The following is a 16,214-nucleotide window of genomic DNA, read 5'->3' as shown; positions in this document are numbered from 1 at the left end:
TAAAGTCCTTTGTTATCAAAGACAGACCTCTTTTTTTTAAATAAAGAGTTTGTTACTTTAAATATCTGTAACTGTTGCAAATTGTTTGTGTAGGCTGTGATAGCCGATTTATAGCATTTATAAGTGTTTACTGTATCTGTTCTGCTTGTCTCTTGAAAAAAAAAAAAAAAAAAAATATCTCTTGTTTCCGCCTTGCTAAGCTAGATTAGTCCAGTTTCAGAGCTTGCTGATCCTGGACTTTGTTTGCAGTTCCTGTTACTGATTCTTTACCTAATTTGGAAAGGAGGAAGTTCCTTTGCTATCCAGTGGGAGTGGGAAGCATTGAGCTGCCTGTTGGTCCAGTTTTGTGAGGTTTCAGCCAGCAACTTGTAGTTTATTGGTCGTTTTGGGCCAGTTCCTAGCTTCTTTCAGCCCCTGATATAAAAACGCTTAAACGCTGCGTTTTTTGGCTTGTACCTACTCAGCACAAGATCCTCGTGGTGGCCAGCAGAGTAATCCAAGCTTCAGAGAGCTGAAAAGCGACTTTAGCTGATATAAGTATTTTTGTGGCTTTCCACTTCTATTTATCTTGCTACTGTATTTTCGCCTGTTTGCTGATACATTGCTACTGTTTTATTCTGCATTTATTCTGATATTGCACTTGTTTCTCAGTTTGTTACTTTAAATATCTGTAACTGTTGCAAATTGTTTGTGTAGGCTGTGATAGCCGATTTATAGCATTTATAAGTGTTTACTGTATCTGTTCTGCTTGTCTCTTGAAAAAAAAAAAAAAAAAATATCTCTTGTTTTCCCGCCTTGTTGCTAGATTAGTCCAGTTTCAGAGCTTGCTGATCCCTGGACTTTGTTTGCAGTTCCTGTTACTGATTCTTTACCTAATTTGGAAAGGAGGAAGTTCCTTTGCTATCCAGTGGAAGTGGGAAGCATTGAGCTGCCTGTTGGTCCAGTTTTGTGTGGTTTCAGCCAGCAACTTGTAGTTTATTGGTCGTTTTGGGCCAGTTCCTAGCTTCTTTCAGCCCTGATATAAAAAAACGCTAAACGCTTTTGGCTTGTACCTACTCAGCACAAGATCCTCGTGGTGGCCAGCAGAGTAATCCAAGCTTCAGAGAGCTGAAAAAGCGACTTTACCTGATATAAGTAATTTTGTGGCTTTCCACTTCTATTTATCTTGCTACTGTTTGCTGATACATTGCTACTGTTTTATTCTGCATTTATTCTGATATTGCACTTGTTTCTCAGTTTGTTACTTTAAATATCTGTAACTGTTGCAAATTGTTTGTGTAGGCTGTGATAGCCGATTTATAGCATTTATAAGTGTTTACTGTATCTGTTCTGCTTGTCTCTTGAAAAAAAAAAAATATCTCTTGTTTTCCCGCCTTGGTAAGCTAGATTAGTCCAGTTTCAGAGCTTGCTGATCCCTGGACTTTGTTTGCAGTTCCTGTTACTGATTCTTTACCTAATTTGGAAAGGAGGAAGTTCCTTTGCTATCCAGTGGGAGTGGGAAGCATTGAGCTGCCTGTTGGTCCAGTTTTGTGAGGTTTCAGCCAGCAACTTGTAGTTTATTGGTCGTTTTGGGCCAGTTCCTAGCTTCTTTCAGCCCCTGATATAAACGCTTAAACGCGTTTGCTGGTGCGATTTAGCCAACGAGTTCTTGTGAGCTGCTACTGTTGCACACTAGGGCAGCCGGTTAAGCAGATTTAAACTATTAGGGCTACCTAAATTACACTCTTCAAATTTTCCTTAAACTACCTTCCTCGAACTATACTACTGATCTAATCAGCGTATCCTATAACTAAAAGATCATCTCTACTTGACTCCAAGTAGACTATTCTCTATCTGTTAAACCTAGCACTTGCTCCTACAGTACTTATTACCTTGATACGGCACTCTTGTCATAGATAGTACCCCAAAAAGGCAAACCCCCATTTCTGTCGCCCACGTCCCCCCGAATCTTTTTCAAAGTTTTTGTCTATTCCTTCTAGCATGTCGACGGATCAGTTGCTAGTGTCCTCTCCTGCTCAGCTGGTGAACCTGGGAATTTTGAGGCAATGTTACAATTGCCTCATGTACACAGACAACCCTCTCCTCCTCCCACAAAACACAAATACATGCGAGAGATGCAACTATACGGCCAAACTGGAGGCTGAGCTCTCTCAACATAGGACTGGCAAGACCAGTCAGGAGGAGAAGGTTACCACACACACTATAGACCCAGTCTCACATAGTACCATCACAACCTCAAATCATACACATAAACACACAAAGACATACTCGGAGGCTCTGAACAAAAATCTACCAAAACAGCAGAGGCCACCTAAGCAGACACCCAAACAACCACCACCTCAGAACACAGCACCTGCAACACATAGACCTCACAGTCAGAGTGTCAAACAGTCACAGCCCTTAAGGCCAAACACAATGCCAGACACACTAGTCATTGGTGACTCCATAGTCAGACACACACTGACGTTCCGCCACCAGACTGAGTAAGGAGAAGGTCACAGTAAGCTGCCTGTCGGGCGCTAGAATCCGCCACATAACGCAAGCACTCAGGTCTCTCAACAGCAGGTACAAATATGACTCAGTCATTGTCCATGCTGGTGTGAACGACCTGAGACGCCTCCTTGGACTACATGAAAAGAGACATTGAGGAGCTCTCTGATTATGTAGCCCAGGCAGGTATGACCCTGACCTTGAGCAGTATCCTACCTTCACCAAGAATGATGCCACAATACAGAGATAAGATGATCAGCTTTAACAATTGGCTTAACCACTGGTGTCATTCAAAGGGGATCCAGTGTCTGTCTGCCTGGGATGACATGCTGGACAAGCCACGCTGTCGCAAGGGACGGCTTGCACCTGTCACCCTGGGATTCCGGATATTGGCAAAGGCTCTTGCCACCCCATAGTGCCTTTTTAGGCAAGGCTCAAATTCTAAACCTACCACCCTAGAACACAAAAGGAAAAACTAAGGGTAATGCTGCTCAATGCCAGAAGTCTAAATCTCAAAATGCACGCACTCGAGGCCCTTCTCAATATGGAGAACATCGATGTCTGTGCTGTGACAGAAACCTGGTTCAAGGCTCCTGAGAGCACCCCAGCACTATCAGGTTTTACCTCATATCATGCTTTCCGGCCCCAAAATCCGGACAATACCAAGAAAGGAGGGGGGGTATCCATATTCATCAAGGACACCCACACCTCAAGACTGGTGGAAACGCACGATGCATCGGAGACCATCCAGGTGCAATTAACCATAGGCAAGACTGCTCTGCAAATTGTAGCATGTTACAGGCCACCCTCACAAACTCAGGAACCTCACATGGCTTTCCTGAAAACACTAGAGGGGATAAATGTATCACCAAACACCATCATACTAGGTGACTTCAATTACCCTAATATAGACTGGGAACACTACTCAAGCCCAAACACCCTAGCCCAAAAGTTCCTGGAATTCATAAACTCAAATGCCATGGAACAACTAGTCACCATCCCCACAAGAGGAGATAACATACTTGATCTCATCATCACGAACATGGGAGCACAATGTTCAACACCGGAAGTATACCCCTCACTGGTGAGATCAGACCACAAACTAATCTCGCTGGAGGTCCTCATCCCACCCCCCCCTCAAATAAAAAAGACCACAGTAAAAAACTTCTCCCAAGCCGACTTCACACTTCTAAAGACTAGTGTGGTCTCCTTTAAGGCCCCCGAGCCGGCGGAAAACAGTACTCAAGCCGCTGAATCACTCACAAATGCCTTCTACCAGCACCTGCAGGACTGCATGGATAAGGCAATCCCAAGCAAAACAAAGACTCTCTGTACCAAAGGCAAGCGCCCACTCTGGTGGACCCCAGCCATAAACAAACTCTACAACAAAAGGAGAAAGCTACTACAAGATAGAGCAAGATCCTTAAAAGGTAAGACACCCTTGATCACTATAAGTAAAAAACTAAGAGCTCTCATAAAATCATCCAAAGCAAATTTTGAGAGAAAAATAGCTAAAGACTCAAAAGACAATCATAAGGCATTCTTTAGCTATGTTAGAAACCTGGGAGGAAACTCCCAGATATGCTCAGAACTAGTCAAAAATGATGTGAAGATTACTGATCCTACAGACATTGCCAACATACTGGCTGACAGGTTCAGTGCAAACTTCTCCCTCCCCCAAAAGGAGAGATATCTATACCAAGCATTGCAGCCCCCAAACATTTCCAACGCCCAAGTTAAAACTGCTCTCCAAAGCAAAAACACAGCATCCATGGGACCCGACGGTGTCCCCGGCTGTGTGCTCCACGAACTCAATGAGGAATTAAACCCACAACTAGGACAGCTATTTAATCAAAGTCTTACCTCTGGATATGTACCCAGGAGTGGCGCACTGCAACTGTGGTCCCACTTCACAAAGGCGGTGCTTCCACCGACCCTGGAAATTACCGCCCTATTAGCTTGACAAGCCTTATCTGCAAATCCATCAAGACGATCCTAATTGACCTTATAAATAAAGACATAGGAATTTGCAGACCTTGGATCCAACCCAGTTTGGCTTTGTCAAAGGCAGATCATGCCTTTTAAACTTGGTTGACTTTTTGAAACAGTCACCAAAGCCATTGATGAGGGAAGGGCAGTCCATACAGCCTACCTGGATCTGGCGAAGGCTTTCGATACAATACCTCACTCGGTATCATTGAAAAACTCAGCAGCTTAAATGTTAACCGATACATCACAAGATGGGCTGCAAACTGGCTGAGTGACAGAACCCACAGGGTCAGAGTTGCTGGCGCCATGTCAGACTCAAAGCCTGTCACAAGTGGGGTCCCACAGGGCTCAGTCCTGGGCCCACTCTTGTTTGGCATCTACTTTTCCAAGTACAAGCAAACACAGGAGGGTTATGGCTGACAAAGTTTGCAGATGACTGCAAACTGGGAGCCATAGTAGAAAACACATCTGACACAGATATCCTTCAGAAGGGTCTCACAGAAGCGGATAACTGGTGCCAGAGCCATGGCCTAAAGTTAAATGCCAAAAATGCATAGTCATACCCTTGGGAAAAACAAGGTTACCCCTAGCTACCAAATAGGTGGCAATCCACTGAGCACAGAAGAAGTTATCAGGGACTTGGGGACCCAGGTTGATTGTAGTCTGTCATTCGACACCCATGTAGCTAAAGTAGTTAGGAAGACCTTCTACATTGCCCACCTTATCATGAAGGGATTCTCATCTAGATCAAGGGAGGTCATGGTCTCCCTTTACTCATCACTCATCAGACCAATGATTGAGTACAATGCCCAATTCGAATGTATCTGACCCGACACTTGCAGCAGCTGGAGAGACCACAAAGTTCCTCACCAAAAGGATAAAGGGTCTCAAAAATCTGTCCTATGCTGCCCGACTGAAAGAACTCCAGCTCTATTCAGTCGCCACCGCTGCTCAGAGGTGACCTTGCCTAACATACAAGGCCATGTCAAACCCAGATTGGATGAATATGCTTCACCTCAAAAAATCTAGATCCACCAGAGCCCAAAGGGGGGAGACTTAAACCTCGACACGGCTATTAATAGGACGTGCTGGAGGGATAGATTCATCACCCAAAGACTCCCTATGCTGTGGAACAAAATCCCGGTATATGTGAGGCAGAGCACCTCGCTGGCCTTGTTCAAGAGAAATCTTGACCAATGGATGGGAGATCGCAAATATACCCCAGGGATTACCTCAGTGTCACTGCTCGACAGAGGCACAGCAAAATAATGGGTATAGTTCCCCATACTTAAGGGGTGGCGTAAGCCACAAAACGATGGGCTAGGCTTGTAAATGCCCTCGGGCAGATAGCCTAGTATGAACCTATGAACCTAATACAAGTTTCCACAGAGAAGTATCCAAAGTGATGGAAAGTTGAAAAGAACTTCTGAGATATTTATTTAGAAAGAAAACATCTACAGTGTCTCTGCTGCATACAGAGATTATGCTTAAGTTTCCAGCAAAGGATAAAGTCAGGCAACAGTCCAAACATGCACCTGGAAAGTTAAAATGAGATTTTCAGAAGCAGCAATATGTGACCAACAGTGTTCATTTAAGCCCAGAGCATCACTACATTTGCAGACAGCAGGAGAGAAGAAGCCTGCCTATACCTCCCTTTATGCGCTTTTTTAACATTCTACTTCTCACCCATTTCTGCCCCTTCCACCTTTCTCCACAAATCCCATGCTCTCTTAAATTCTCTGTGGATTTCATCTCCAGCAGCCATACAAGTAGTCAACTCTACAGGTTTATAATTCTCTGTCTCTTACAGGGATCCAACACTAATCTGTACATGCTGCTACCTGTGTCCCCTTCCTTGTTCACAATTACCCCTTCACATTTAAAGGATATGATCTTATGTGTCAACATCATGTACCGTTCAGTCTTTTCTTGTGTCAAGCAAGAAGAGCTCCAGCTTCTGTGCTCTCTAGTTATATTCTTTCTACTCTATATCATGGATCTCTCATGTGTTTTTTGCTGGATTGCTCTTAGTAGCCCAAACTCCTTTTTCTTCTATGGCCTCCAGAACTGCTAACAGTACAGAAAATATGGTATGACAAAGGCTTCGCAAAGTGGAAGCATCACCTCTGCTTCTGAAGTCTATTCCCCCCTGGGGATACACATCAGTATTCTATCTGCTGTTGCCAACTCACTCTGCTCCTGGTGGTTCAATTCAGCTGTGATCAATACCCCAAGTTTTTTTTCCACTGCCCTGCTGTCATCAAATCAACTCCATTCTTCCAGCCAATAATTCACACCAAGGTTGCTGTGGCCCAAATGCAATACTTTCCATCTGTTTAGAATGTATATCACAGCTACTTTCTGCTCATGACCAGCCTTCCCAACTTCTTCCCTATATTCTCATCCCATTATAATCACTGTTACATCTGTTTTGAGTTATAAGTGAATAAACATCAATTTTCCAGTTCCTCAGACATTTCAAATACAATCATAATGAAGAAAACTGGACTCAGAACAGACCTCACCTGTTGTACACTAGTAACTTTCTTAATACAAAAAAAAAGTAATCTCCGTGGTATCCCCGAAGTCTCAAAACAACCCACTAAAGTGTAGTGGGTCTAAAAAACAAAACAGTGCAAGAAACTTCTCTGTGTGGAAGATTTTCAGTCCATATATTTCTAGTTAATCACTGTATATTAATCAGATCAGACAATAGTAGTATAAGTAGCGAACGTAAACTTGTCAAGTCAAAAAGTAATAATAGAAAATTTATAATTCTACAGTATTACTAAGTATTCAAAAGTAATCCAAGCAAGGCAGGCAGTCTGTTTCCAGTCGAAAATCCTTTATTAAGTACACAGACAAGCGATCCAAGTAAAACAAAAATAGAGTAATAATTTCCTCACAAGCTTTCTAAATATATATTTATATACTTTTTATCAGGCATGGGAGTGGTTTACTGTGCTGTAAAACAAAGTGTTATTGGTACACATGTTAAATTCACATCCTTTCCCCCATCAGTGTGACATTCGAGCTGGTCCTGCCCTACCTAGTAGCTGTCATAATAATATATAGTCCTAATGTACTTTAATGGTACATCTTATTTAACCAAATTATTAAGTCTGTGATTTTACACAAGGCAATATACTACACGGCTGGAAATATATCAACCTTAGTTTATTTTGCGATCAAAAATTATAAATAAATATATATATACATATACATTTTGCAGTGGAGTAGTCCCTCTGTGGAAGGCCTTACACAGCTTATGAGACATAATGTTTAGATTAGAAAACCCAACACGAAAGTTAGAGATGGCCGCTAATTGAATCCTGATTGTGGCTGAAGCGGACCCAGAATGAAAAAGCTCTGTTAGGAACTCCAAGATTTCGTGAACTGGGGCTGAAAAGGGATCTATGTTCCTAGCCTCTGCCCAACAAGAGAAACGTTTCCATTTGCTAGCATAAGTTTTCCTAGTAGCGGATTTGTGAGAGGAGACAATAATCTCACGATCAGCCGGAGAGATGCTGGGAAGCCTGGCTAGGGTTGGAATTGGATCAACCAAGCTGTGAGCTGGAGTGTTTGGAGGGATCAATGCAGCTCTCCTGATTGATGAATCGGCAGATCTGGAATAGGATCCAGGGTCCAGGGCTGCTCAAGGATGTAACGGTGCAGGAATGGAAACCATATCTGTCGAGGCCAGTAAGGGGCAATGAGGATCATTTTGCAACCCAATGATATAGCTTTCTGTACGAGTTTGGGTATAAGAGGGAATGGCGGGAATGCATAAAGAAGTCCCTGAGGCCAATCGTGGACTAGAGCATCTCTGCGAGGGTGATCGGGAAGCGGTAAAAGGGTGAAGTAGTTGCTGCATTTGCTGTTGAAGGGGGTGGCAAACAGATCGCATCAAGGCTGTCCCCATTTGCGTAAGATCATATCCGCACCTACCTGACTCGTGAGGCATGAGAATAGCTCTGCTGAGCATGTCTGCTATGACGTTGGACTTCCCAGGGATGTGCATCGCAATCAGAAATCATTGGGAGGAAATCGCCCACTGCCAGAGTCTGAGTGCTTCTCCGCATAGGGGGTAGGACCTGGTTCCACCCTGCTTGTTGATGTACCACACTACTGACATGTTGTCCATTTGGATTGCAATGGTCCCGGAAGGGAGGGAGTCCTGAAGTGCTTGCAACGCTAGGAGCATGGCTCTCATCTCCAAGACATTTATGTGCAGATGGTACTCGTGAGGCTGCCAAGTGCCTTGGTCTGTCCTGCCCTGATAATGCCCCCCCACACCCTATCAGTGAGGCATCCGTGGTCACTGTGGCAACCGGGGAAGGCTGGATGAATGGTCTGCCCTGAGACACTAGTGGGAGACCATCCACCAGGAAAGGTGCCTTTGCATGTTTCTGTAATTATGATCATGTGAGACATGGGGAGATGTTGAAAGGACCACTGTGTGAAGAGAAGACACTGAAGAATTCCCATGTGAAAACGGGCCAGAGGTATCAGAAGAATTGCCGCTGCCAAAGAACCCAGAGTTTGAAGGACCAACCTGACTTGTACCCTTTTGCATTGCATGAGGATGTAAACTTGCTGCCGAATAGTGGCCACCCTGTCTGGCGGTAGCCTTGCGGACATACTTCTTGTATCTAAATCTGCTCCTATATAGGTAATAGATTGACAGGGAAATAAGGCAGATTTTTCGAAATTTATAGTAATGCCTAGCTGGGCACAAATTGTGATTGTATAGTCCCTGGCTTGAAGGAGTTGATGGCTGGTAGTAGCAGTAAGGAGCCAGTCATTTAGATATGAAAACACCTGGAATCCTTGATGACTCGGGTGAGCCGTGACTACTGCCATGCATTTGGTGAACACCCTGGGGGCTGTGGTGAGACCAAAGGGCTGAGGTCTGAACTGGTAATGACTGGCTTCCAGTCGGAAGCGAAGGAATCTTCTGGAGCGCCTGTCCATTTTGGTGTGATAGTACACATCCTGAAGATCTATTGAGCACATCCAATTGTCCTGACCCAAAAAGGGTAGAATGGACTGTAGCGTGACCATCCAAAACCTTGTTCTTTGAACAGACTTGTTTAGTCTGCTGAGATCCAATATTGGTCTCCAGTCCCCTTGTCTTTTTTGGTACCAAAAAGAACCTTGAGTAAGTTCCGGATCCGAGTTGGTCTGCCGGGACTTCTTGGATGACTCTTTTTTTCTAGCAGTCTTGAAACTTCTATGACTGCTTGGGCCCTCATGTTGGGTGGAACACCTGGAAGGGATTTGCTTGACAGTAAGGGGGGGTTGAAAGAAGGGAATCATGTAGCCTCCGGATATGATTGAGTGTACCCATTTGTCTCACATTAGGTTTTGCCAGGCTTTTGGGTACAGTGAAAGTCTTCCCCCGACTGCCTCCATAGGCGGGCAACCGGGCAACCCTTCAGGGATGCTGGAAGGGCTTGTCAGAGAAGGATTCTCTGCTGCCCTGGTTCTGCGGACCCCTTCTGCCCAGAGGGTGGCATCTGTTGTTATTGTTTCCTCCTCTGCCCCTGGAGGAAAAATCACTGTGTGTGTCAGGCGAGCCTCCCTGGGATTTCCGAAACCACTTTTTACCACTCTTCTGACCTTTGGGATATGGTCTGGAAGGAGTGGAAAAATGGACTCCCATGGCAGAGAGAGTCTTGCCTTCCTGCTCACACCTAGTGAGAGTGTCTTTCACCTGTGGTCCAAAAAGAAATGAACCGTCAAAGGGTGTTGGTGAATGGCGCCCTAAAGGTTCATAAAATTACAAAGCCGCATCCATGTGGGGTCTCCTGAGGGCCACACCTGTACCTGCGGCTCTACTCGCACCATCGGCTGCATAGGAAATGAGCCTCATGGAGGAGTTAACTACGGGTGGGGTCGCCAGCTGACAGGCCACTTTAGCTTGAGCCCCTTTAGCTGATGGATCCTGGAGGGAATCTCTAAGCTCTTTCAGGAGATCCCTCTGAAGCCTGGTAAAATGGCATAAGTAATTCAGGGACCTCATAGAAAAGGTCGCTGAAGCAAACATTCGCTTCCCGATTCTATCCATGGTCCTAGACTCCTTGTTAGGAGGATGGACAGAGGAAGAAGTTTCCGCTAACTCCTTTTTAGTGGCTGCTGCTACCATCATGGCATCTACAGGAACACCCTTAGTAGAAACTGTTTATCAGGGGTGCAGTGATAAACTTGCCGGTCTCCTCGGGGTTGGTTCCACTGTATCGGGGCTGACCAAGCCCTTGAGCCACCACTGACATTAGTGGATCGAAGGCAGAGATACCCAGGAGGTGGAAGGTCGGGAACCTAACGCATCCAGGAACACAGATTCGTCCTCGGTAGGGGCTAGGGCAGTCAAGTTCCCCCTCTGCTTAAGTATTTCGAGGATGTCCGAAATGGAAACATCTTCAGAGGGGGATCTCGGGGACCCCTCCGATTCATCCAAATCCGTATCTGAAATGACAGACTCAGGGGAGTCAATGTGCTCCCTCTTGCACTTCCTTCCGAGGGAGCTCCTCTGAATGATCAGGGAGGCCTTGGAAGAAGAGAAACACCCAATGGGGTACTCTGGAGCACTGGTTCCCACGCTTGGTGTCTGGAGGAAGGGCAGAGGTTGATGCAGGCACTACTGGGGACGAAAGTGGAGCTGACTCAGAGTCCAGTACACTCCTCATGATATTGAAGGCGTCCCTGCCACGATGCAGAGAGGGCTCGGTCCCGTGGAAACGAATCCTCCTCTGCATCGAGGGAGACAACCGAGGGCGTGTAGGAGCCGAGCTCACCTGCGCCAACGCTCCGAGGAGGAGAGCGGGGTCGGACAAGGGTCTGATGTCACTCGCCCCTCGGAGCCGGCGAGAGAGTCTTGGCGCCCAGATCCTTCGACAGGCGGCACCATCGAAGGGATCAGAGCTGACGATGGAACCGAAGGGGGAAATCGTTATCGGTGCCGACGGTTCCACGATTTCGAACCCCAACAAACTCCGGCTCTGAGCTCAATGGAGTCGGAGGAGGAACATCGATGGAAGCAGATGGAGCCGACATCTGTTAAGGAGGGCTGGACAACATATTGGCCAGTGACTGCGACTTCAACAACCTGCTGACCACTCTCTCCACATCATGATCAGAGAGCCTAGAGGACCGAGAAGAGTGGGAGGATCTGTGACTGCGGTCACTCTGTAACAGGGGAGACCGAGGAGCTGAACGTATAAATTCTAGGGACGGGGACCTCGGTCTCTTGTGGGTCTGCGAAGGCTCCGAAGGTACTGATGGAGCCGACGGGGAGGCAGCCTCCTCGGCTCCAGCTGGAACCGAAGTAGTAAGCATGTTTGGGCCAATGACCGCTCTGAGCTGGGAGCCGACGATTTGGTCGGTTTAGGAGATTTCACTGGCTGAGTCTTGGCTGGTTAATCCTGGGGCTTAAGGAGACCCCTCAAAATAAGTTTATTAGCTCCTGCAGAACCCTTGGGCTGAATGCATGGCATACAGAACAAGAGTCCTGCAGGTGCACTGCGCCTAATAGACACAAGAAGTGTGCCCATCTGTCAGAGACATTTTCTGACAGCATGAGTCACACTTCTTGAATCCAGACACCTTGGATTCTTTAGACATATCCAAGTAGGATACTACACTTACACTGAGGAAAAGGCCAGGTCGAACAGCAAAACAGTAAAGGACACTACCACAAATCCCAAAAACACAGTATGCTACAGATAGAGATAGGTTTTTTTTAAACAAAAAACTAGAAGTCCTCTAACTTAAACGGCTACCTAGAATAGAAAAGGTTTAAACTAAAACGTTACAAGGGATAGAGAGGAAGGGGGGGGAGAACTCTGTAATTTAAACGAGTTCTAAAGGAAAACTACAAATACACTAAACAACAACAAACTAGTTAGCGACTATATTTAGAAGAATAAACTACCAGAAAAACCCTAATCTGACAGGAAAAATAGTGTAACAAAACTTATACGAGCCTGAGCCAGTAACAACGAACCCCACAGCTGAAGCGGCAAACAGGATCTGGGTAGCTAGCGCTAGGTATCATGGGATAAGGGGTAGCCTCGAGCCAGTAAACAGCTCTCAAGCTATAGAAGATGGCAGAGTCAGAGCCAAGGATCGTCTCCGATCCCAACAAGCAATAAACGAAGGTGAGGTAGACAACTTAACATCAGTAAATAAGAGATGAGTCCTGGCGATGCTTAGTCTAGACTGGCTAGTTAGGAAAGGATTAATTCAGTAGAGAAAGCCTAGTTTGATGTGTGTTTTTTTAATGATTTGAGACAGGTGTATGTTGAATTTTAATTTGCTATCAATTGTGACACCTAGTAATTTGGTATGTGAGCTGGTGTGTATGATTGTGTTGTTGGAGGAGTGGATTTGAAACGTGGCTGAGGGATTGGGTGTTTTGGTGGGGAGAAAGATCATTAGTTTGGTTGTTTTTGGGTTAAATATGAGGTTGGTGTTACTTAGCCAGGATACTACTTCTAGGAAGGATTGTTGTGTTATAGCCTGTAGTTGTGTTAGAAAGGGGGCGGAGCATTTCAGGGTACAGTCATCTGCATACTGGATGACAGAGGCAAGAGACGTGGATTTATGGAGTTGATTTGTGAAGCTGGTATAAAGTAGGGGGCCTAATATGGAGCCTTGAGAACTCCTATGTTAAGAGGAAAGATGATAGCTCCTGTTGCCATCTAACAGCCTGCTGGCGTTTGCTTAGATATCTGTGGAACCAAGCTAGGGAAGAATGACTGAGATGTAATGTGACCAGTTCTGACAGCAGTTTTTGGTGTGAAACTGTGTTGAATGCCTTTGAGAGATCTAGAAAGATGGATGAGACATATTTACTCCGATTTCTGTGTTAATTTATTGTTAGTAAAACTGAAGAGGGTGGTTGTGGTGCTGCGTTGGGGGCAAAAACCATGCGTGTTTGATAGGAGGTTATTGGAGAGAAAGTAGCTGGGAGTGAGTACATTTTTCTAGTATTTTGGAGAGAGGTGAAAGAATGGCAATAGGCCTGTAATTAGTAAGCTTGGAAGAGTTGCCACCTTTATGCAGTGGGGAGATACAGGAGACTTTCCAGATTAGTGGGACATAGTTCTCTGAGATAGAGATAGGCTATGACTTTGAGGAATTCTGATGGGAGGTTGTCAGCAACTAGGCTGGTGGGCTTGAACTTAATGAGTAGTTTTTTTATGGTATGGGTTGGGACAGAGAAGGAGTTTACACCTTCCTTGTTGGCTACAGGGATTGTAGTAGTGATGTTTTGGTCATAGTTAATAAGTGAGTGAATTGTGTTTATGAAAAAGGAATTGAATTATGTAGCAATGTTATCATTTGAAGGGGGTGTGGTAGGATTGGGGGTGGATGTACTGGACTTTGTTTATAGTGGCCCAGAATTTTTTGGCATTGTTTTTTGTTTCTTTGCTGTGCAGTGATTGGCTTTATTCTTACTTTGTTTGAAAAGTAGAAGGTTGCCATTGCTTTGTTAGTTAGTCAATGTTCCCATGCCTTGTCTCTTTCTTTTAGTACGTCTTTGGTGTTGTTTGTAAGCCAGGGTGTGTGGTGATGTTTTATTCTAGCTATTCTGCAGGGGGCTAGGCTGTTCAAGATGTTGAGGAAGGTGGTGTTAAAGTGTTGAACGGCATCACCTAGTGGTAGTGTTTTGAGGGGGCACCGGTTAATTTGTTGGAGGGAGGTATTACATTTTTTTCTTGTTGAGGATTATCCTATAGATTACTTGTCTGGGTGGACTAAGATTGTTTCTGATTAGGTATGTGGGTAAGTGGTCACTTATGGTACTGTGGAGTCATCCTGCTAGAACGGGTGTATTATTTTTATTTGTGAGAGTCCAATCCTGGATGGATTGCCTGTTGGAGGTTTTGTCTATTCTTGCAGGGTTTTGTATGAGCTGGGAGAAACCATATAGGTTTATGAAATTGGATGGGTTACTAGAATTATAGGTGGACCAGTCAGTGTTGAGGTCACCCATAATGGTGGTTTCTTGGCAGAAAGTTGTGGATAGCCAATGAAGTATGTCTTTAAATGTGCTAGTGCTATCTCCTGGAGGGATATAGATAGCCACTATGATTAGTGTTTTGTTGTTGTTGATATTCAGTTTGGTTATGAGTAACTCTGCATTGTTAGATGTAGAAAGTGTGGTGTTGATAACTTCTAGGACTAGATTTTGTTTAAACATCATCGTTACACCTCTTCCACATTTATTTTGATGATTGAGGGGGAAGTATTTCATTGTTTTTGACATGTGGCTTAAGCCAAGTTTCAGTCAAAATGGTTATGTCAGGGAAATGCGAGTCAATTAGTGCATGGAGGTCATGGATTTTGTTTAACTTGGTATACTTCTAGATTTATATTAAGGAACAGCAGGGGAGTGTTTGGGGTGGGGGAATGGCATGTGAGTTGATTGAGATGTAAGTGGTAGTTTGTTTATTGGTAGTCTTAGGGGCCCAAGGTTGTGTTGGATGTCACCATTGAGTTTTAGTTTTGATAATATATGAAATAAAGTTTTTTATAAGTTTGCTTAGTTTGTTGTTTGTGTGGTTTCTAAATAGTGGATTTTCATTTTTTTGTGTGTCTGGTTTGGTGCTTGGCATTTAAGTGGGAGGTAGTCTATTTTTGTGTTGTTGTAGAAGTTGGGTGAAATTTGGGAGTTGTAGTGGTGGGTTATGGGCAAGGTAGAGAGTTGGTGAGGTGGTCACAGTAGAGGGGAGTGTGGAAGTTAGTTAAATGATAAAGAAGGGCTAGTGTGACTAGGTTGGCTGTGTGGAGAGATAAGATTATAAACAGTGTTTGTTTTAGTGGATGTAATGATGTGTGTTTTAGTGACTGTAACATTGTGTGCTTTGTTAGTGTGTTGAGGTTGTTAGAGTGGGACTAACAGTGGTGATTAGCATGTATTTTGAGATGTTGAAGGGGGAGGTGATAGTTGTAAGTTTGTGGGTATGTGTTCTGGGTATGTGGTAGAGCAGGGGTTAAATCAAATAAGAGGGTGAATATGTGGGGAGGTGTTAGAGAGTAGCTGAATGTGGCAAGGTGGATATGTGTTGTATTGTAATATGGTGGGGAGGGGCTATAGTGGAGATTGGCCTGTTTGATTACAGGAGGTGTGACAACTTCATTAGATGTGTATAAGAAACAATAGGGAATTGAGGGGGTTACCAGTAGTATGCACTCCCTGAATACATTCTAATGAAATTTACAATCATAGAAAGGTTAAAGCATTAAAGGACAACCGCGCCCTCAGACTCAAAAAACATATTAATTTCATCATGGTTTGATGTTTCCTACATTTAACAGCACTTTGAAAGAGTATTTGTAGCTTTTAGATATTTTTAGATGCAATTTCTGACTCTCTGACCAGCCATGGGGTCTGGCACATATTGAAAAATTCAGACTGTTTACTCTGCCTCAACAATCCCAGAATGCATCATTTGTCTCCCCGAAAATTGCATCAGATCTGCCACATTTTCCCGCCAAGTTGCCGTGACTTCATTGACTTAACAGGCATTCACTGCAGTCTCTCAAATCCACTACTTTTACGGTTAAAATTGTTATCCTTTTAAATGACCACTTAGAAACACAAGCAGTGCAAATGCGCTACAGAACAGAACACAAAACTGCATTTCTAGCTTTTCTCCTTTCAAATGCTAACCTATGCTTTCTTTTTTGTGAAGGCTGGAATCTAGCTCTCCAAGGAATCTCCTAGC

Source organism: Protopterus annectens, chromosome 2.part2 (genome assembly GCF_019279795.1).
Source record: "Protopterus annectens isolate FY-2018-M chromosome 2.part2, PAN1.0, whole genome shotgun sequence".
Taxonomy (NCBI): Eukaryota; Metazoa; Chordata; order Ceratodontiformes; family Protopteridae; genus Protopterus; species Protopterus annectens.
The sequence above is the reverse complement of the archived record's forward strand: the minus strand, read 5'-3'. Positions refer to the sequence as shown.